The sequence below is a fragment of the Ixodes scapularis genome, unplaced genomic scaffold, assembly GCF_016920785.2.
Source record: "Ixodes scapularis isolate PalLabHiFi unplaced genomic scaffold, ASM1692078v2 PGA_scaffold13__105_contigs__length_92229423, whole genome shotgun sequence".
In the NCBI taxonomy this organism is placed as follows: Eukaryota; Metazoa; Arthropoda; class Arachnida; order Ixodida; family Ixodidae; genus Ixodes; species Ixodes scapularis.
The window spans coordinates 1,207,140-1,213,139 of record NW_024609839.1 but is presented as its reverse complement, the minus strand read 5'-3'; positions in this window follow the sequence as shown (position 1 = coordinate 1,213,139).

Here is a 6,000-nt window from a genome sequence, read left to right as displayed (position 1 = left end):
GCCGCTCGAACGCCGCGGCGACCTCCTCTTGCCCGTTTCCGTGATGACCCTCGAGGCTCACGCTGGAGATGTGGTTGGCTTCGGCCCGTTTCCTCTCGAAAGTGTGAAAAATCTTCGTGGGCTGCGTCTCGCCCTCGAGATTCCGCTCTCGGCTCCTCACCTGCGCTCCCTGCTTAGAAACCTGGTTGTGACCACTCGTTTTATACAAGAAAAGCGGAGTGCATATAGCCATTTCCGTCCGAAGTGCACTCCGGAGTGCGTATAGCTTTATTGATCTTGCAATTGCGCAACATAAACAGAACAGTGCAGGTAGAGCTGCATGGGCACTTTCTACTTGTCCGGATTCATACAAAATATGATTGTCGTTAGCAAACTTTTAGGTAATGAAAACAGGAAAATGAACAAGAGTGTGGAATAAGTTTGGAAGGGAAAGACATGTGGGACAAAAGGCAAACACAAGCAATTTAGAACAGACGAGACGACCCACCGTGCTAATGCTGAACAGACGAAACGACCCACCGAGCTAATGCTCTGTACGAACAATCTCAACCTTCAATACTACTTTCTGTACAAATACAAGATACCCCCGATATTACGAGATAAATAGCCATCAAAATTAACGTACCGATTGGGCAGTGCTGTTCGTAAATCAAGTAAATCGCCGAAGTCACAGAACGTTCACGAAACAAAATGGCCATCTTGGAAAAATAAAAATAGTGATGGTGATAGCGATGTGTGTTCTGTAAAAACTCCGAGGACAAATGTAGTCAATGTTTTTTCTTTAAATTTATCTATGGCACCTGCAAACGCTCTGGAAAACATACTTCACCTAGCAAAACTTCATTAAAATCATGGTGACAAAATAGTCTAAAGTTTAGGCATTTAGACATGTTGAAATACACTTGGCAATGTCTAGTAGAGTGCAAGTTCGTCCGTTTCTTTTGCAGGGGTTGTGGTGATGTCAGAATGCAGAGCTCTGATTGAAGGATAGTGGGTAGACCTGAAGGCAGCTAGCATTGTGTACCCACCATCCTTCAATCAGAGCTTGGCATTTCGACGTCACTACAACCCCTGCAAAAAAAAAGCAGAAGAACCTGCACTCCGCATAAACCTTTTCTCAGTAATTAAATGCAAACAGAACAGACCTGGGAACCCTTCTTGCCAATAGCCTTTCCTTGAAAGTGTGAATCTTCAAAAAGTCAATGCCATGATAAGCTGAAATACTTCGGACATAGCATGCTAAGGTGGCAAGAAAAATTAAACGGGGATAGCTATCTTCTTTTCATCAAACTTTTCGGAGCTTCATCTTTTGTATAATTACTGTCGTATAAAGAAGACAAAATCTGCCGGCATGTGAGACGGTGAGCTGGCTGGGCCACGCGTGAGGGTCCGAGATGCGCATGACTGGCAGATACGCTTAAAGGGGTACTCCGCCGATTTCTTCATGGTCCCCGATTTGCTTGAAGTTTTGCTAAACTCGCCAAAAAACATCGCCAAAATAGTATCCCAAATATTAGGTCAAAATAATTTTTTTTCACGAAGTTATTGAATTTACAATTTTGGTCTTCACCCTGTTTTTCAAACTGAAAGTCTCTACTGGCAACAATGAAAAAGTGACGTCAGTGGAAGTCCAGGGGTTCACTCTTTGGAGTGTAGAATTTGTTCCCAACTGATTCGAAGCCGTTTCATGGTGTCAAATGAATGCCTTGGAAGCTCGCTCCAGTCCCCGCGCTCCAGCACGGAACAAATGATTGGCATATTCTATTTTTTAGACTGCTCGCCCGACCGGCAAGCTTACCTTTCCCTGACGTCACAGCCCTGAAAAGGGCGGGTATATTTGAATGTTTGTTTTTGCGTCAATTTCATTTCCCGATTTCGCAATAAATATTATGAATTTCACAATACTAAATAACACACCAGAAAGGGTAAAGGCCGGGGAGTCAGAAAATATAGTTAGTTGAGGTAGCTCAAAAATCGGCAGAGTACCCCTTTAAGGTTCGATAAAGGACTCACGGGTATTGGTTTGCGGCCCCGGGCTTTGACCTTTCTCTCGCCTCGGAACACAACATGGTGGCAGCAGTGGGATACTGAACAATACTCCATCGTTTCTCGGGACCTGAGAAGCCGCACCAAACTCTGCAGTTCGACCGAACGGCCAGCAAAGAAGATTCGAGCCACTGCTAGATCTACGCCATGACTAGCAACGCAGACGGTTCGGGGGCTTCAATCTCCCAGGCCAGCGGAGGACCTTCCTTCTTCAACCCCTTTGCGGTCGAGCTACCGGAGAAGCTGGATTTCAGGAATCAGAGTGACTGGAAGCGATGGATCATTCAGTGGGACCGCTACCGGATCATCTCGGGGCTTCATCTCTGTGACGCTTCGACTCGGGTGAAAACCTTCATCTAAGCCAGTGGTCGGCAACCTTTTGGCGAAGCGGGCCAAGTCGCCGCGATGCCTAGGCGGAACGGGCTGGACAGCAAGCAGCGCGGGGGGGGGGGGGGGGGGGGCGTTAAAATAAAAAAAAAGCACTTGCACAGACTTACATAAATCGAAAATGAACAGTTTCTTTATTTCACGACAAACAAGATGAGATACAACATTTCCACGAAAACCTAGAGACTCCTCTCAGTGAGACTTTTGGTGTTGAACTGCGCTCGCCAAACTATGAACATCCACATTCAAGCTGCTAACTGCGAGTCGCAAAACATTGTGGAGGTTCTCGTGAACGGAAGTTGGATTTTATGCACTTCATTCGTGAAAAAGTCTGCTCGCAGACGGGCAGCGAATTAGTCAACTTTATTTATTTTTTTCTTTCTTTAGCTGACTGCGTAGGGGGGAGGGGGGGTTACCGGGAGGCTGAGGGCCGTATGATACTACCTCGCGGGCCGCTGGTTGCCGACCACTGATCTAAGCGATGGGCAGAGGATGCCCTTTCTTCGCTCGAGATGACACAAGAGGAGCTGAACAACTACGACATAGTCAAAGCTAAGTTCGACATGCACTTCATTCCGCGGGTGGACGTCATCTTTGAGAGAGCGAAGTTCAATTCTAGAAAGCAAGAGCTGGACGAGCCTGTGGAGGTCTTTATCACGGCATTGCAGAGATTGGCGGATACATGTGACTACGGCCCTTTACGGGACGAGCTCATATAGGACCGCATTGTCGTCGAACTCCCGGACAGGAAACTAAGCGAGAAACTCCAGCTTGATGCTAAGCTTACGCTGCAGCGCGCGACTACGGCAGCTTGATCATCAGACGGTAAAGCGCCAACAGACTGAGCTACGCAGCACAAAGACAGACGGCGACGTTCTTGAAGAACTCAGAAGACAGCCGAAAACAAAAAGCGAGAACAAGGACTTTCGACATCTGAGCATGTTGCTTTTCCAAGCCCTGTCTAATAATTCGCCATGGACGTGCCGATGGTGTGGCAGTTCACAGAAACACGCCAAGTCTTAATGTGCCGCAAAAGACAAGAAGTGCAACGCCTGCAAAAAGCTAGGCCACTTTGAGAGCGTCTGTTTTTCCAAACACACTCGAGAAAATTTCACCATACAAGAGCACAGACAAGGACTGAATGAAGTCTTCCTCGGCGAGTTGGTACACTCAAGCAACGGGCAATGTACCAGGGGAAGCCTGGTACATTACAGCCAAAGTAAACAACCAAGACATCACATTCAAGGTGGACACGGGGGCGGACGTCACAGCTAACCCTCCCAATATGTGCGACGCGACAACGTTTGCAACTTTGCAGACAACAGGGACGGATCTTTATGGAGCAGGCCGGTAACCTGGAATGGGCGCACTACTAGAGAAATCATCTATGTGTCCGACCAGCTAAAACACCCACTGCTGGGGCGGCCTGCAATTGAAGCCCTTCAGGTGCTACCTAGCTTGAACGAAGTCAAAGCCGAAAGCAAGGCGGAGTATGACCCCCTCCGTAAAAAGTACCCCTTGCTTTTCCAAGGACTGGGGAAAATGATTGTGGAGTACAAGATCGCGCTTCACCCTGATGCGAGACCATTCGCAATCACATACCCGAGACGGGTACCTCTACCTCTGCTACCCAGCACTCAACAGGAATTGCAACGGATGCAAGACATGGATGTTATTGAAAGAGCCGACCATGCCACAGCATGGTGCGCACCCATGGTGGTGGCTAAAAAGCAAGACAGTTCTCTTCGCATCTGCGTGGACTATACACAGCTAAACCCGCAACTGGTGCCGGAGCGGATCATCAAGCCAACCGTAGAGGAGAGCTTGGCAAGACTCGCCGGGGCGACGGTATTCAGCAAACTAGATGCCAATGCCGACTACTGGCAAGCACCACTAGCCCCAGAGTCAAAGGAACTGACAACTTTTATCACACCAGTGGGACGGTTTCAATTGAAAAGACTTCCGTTTGGCATTGCAACAGCGCACGAAGCCTTTCAGCGGGAGATGCTAAGGATCCTAGAGGGAATCCCAGGACAAGTATGTCATATGGATGACATCTTAGTTTTCAGCCGTGACAAAAGGGAACACAACATAAATCTTGAGTTGATACTCCGCCGCCTCCACGACTCCGGAGTGACCCTGAACACCTCAAAGTGTGAGTTCTCCAGAAAGAGCATCACGTTTCTGGGCCACCTTCTGGACAGCAGGGGCATTGCGGCACACCCCAAGAAAACGGAAGCGATCATCCAGATGTCGGCACCTGGAAGCTTGGCAGACCTGCGATCATTCTTGGGGATGGTCAACCACCTTGGGAAATTTCTTCCCGACATAGCCGAGAAAACTAAGCCACTTCGAGATCTGCTACACAAGGATGCTAGCTGGCTCTGGAGCCAGCCTCAGGAAGAAGCATTCCTTAACATCAAAGGTCTCCTATGCAAAACTCCTGTGCTCACACTCTATAAACCGGATGCACAACTTACATTGTCGGCGGATGCGTCTTCGTTTGCACCGGGGGCGGTTCTGCTCCAAGAGGAAAACGGCAAAAAACGCCCAGTGGTATACGCATCGAGAGCCACGACACAAATGGAGCAGAGATACGCCCAACTTGAAAAGGAGGCTTTGGCCATCGTATGGGCCTGTGAACATTTCTGGACCTACTTGGTAGGAAAGGGATTCCACATTGAAACCACAAGCCTCTGGTGCCACTGTTCACAACGAAACGTCTTGACGAAATGACACCAAGGCTACAGCGTCTGAGGATGCGCATCTTTGAGTATGGCTTTGCGATATCCCACGTACCAGGCAAAGAGGTGTTCACCGCGGATGTCTTCTCCAGGAAACCCCTACCGACCACACGCCGGTCTACAGACTCAGGGCACACCGTGAAGATCAGTGAAACGTTGGTTCACGAGTATGAAATGCTAACAGTGGAGCTCCTTCCAGCCTCCACCTCATTTTTGTCCAGACTGAAGGCACAGCTTTCCAAAGACCCAACCACATCAAAGGTTATGGAATACTGCGAAAAACAATGGCCGGCAAGGAACAAACTTCCTCCGAACTTAAGCAAATTCGCGAGTCTCGCTGCAGACCTTTCGGTTGTGCAGGGATTACTAATGCGTAATGACCGGCTGGTGATCCCGCCTAGTCTGTAAGGAGAAGTCTTGGAGCGATTGCACAGCGGCCATCAGGGTGTTGTCCGATGCCGGGCAAGAGCCAGAGACTCCGTCTGGTGACTTGGCTTAAGGCAAGACACTGGTTCTAAAATAGACTTTTTTGTTTATTAATGGATTATAATGAAAATCAGTGTGTATTTATGTTTTGGCTTCCTCTTTTCAAATATTCAATTAGTTCTGCAATATCTCAATTACTTTTTGAGTTACGAAGAAAATAATGAAGCCTAATTAGGTCATTTCTTACGACTCATTAAGGAACTTTCTAATACAAATTTTTTTGCATAAGTGATATGGATTTGTAGCTAAAGACCTGCCATGCAAGATGATGCTAATCATATTTTTGTAAAGATAGATTATTGTATAAAACTAGTCTAATTAGGTCAAGTACACTATT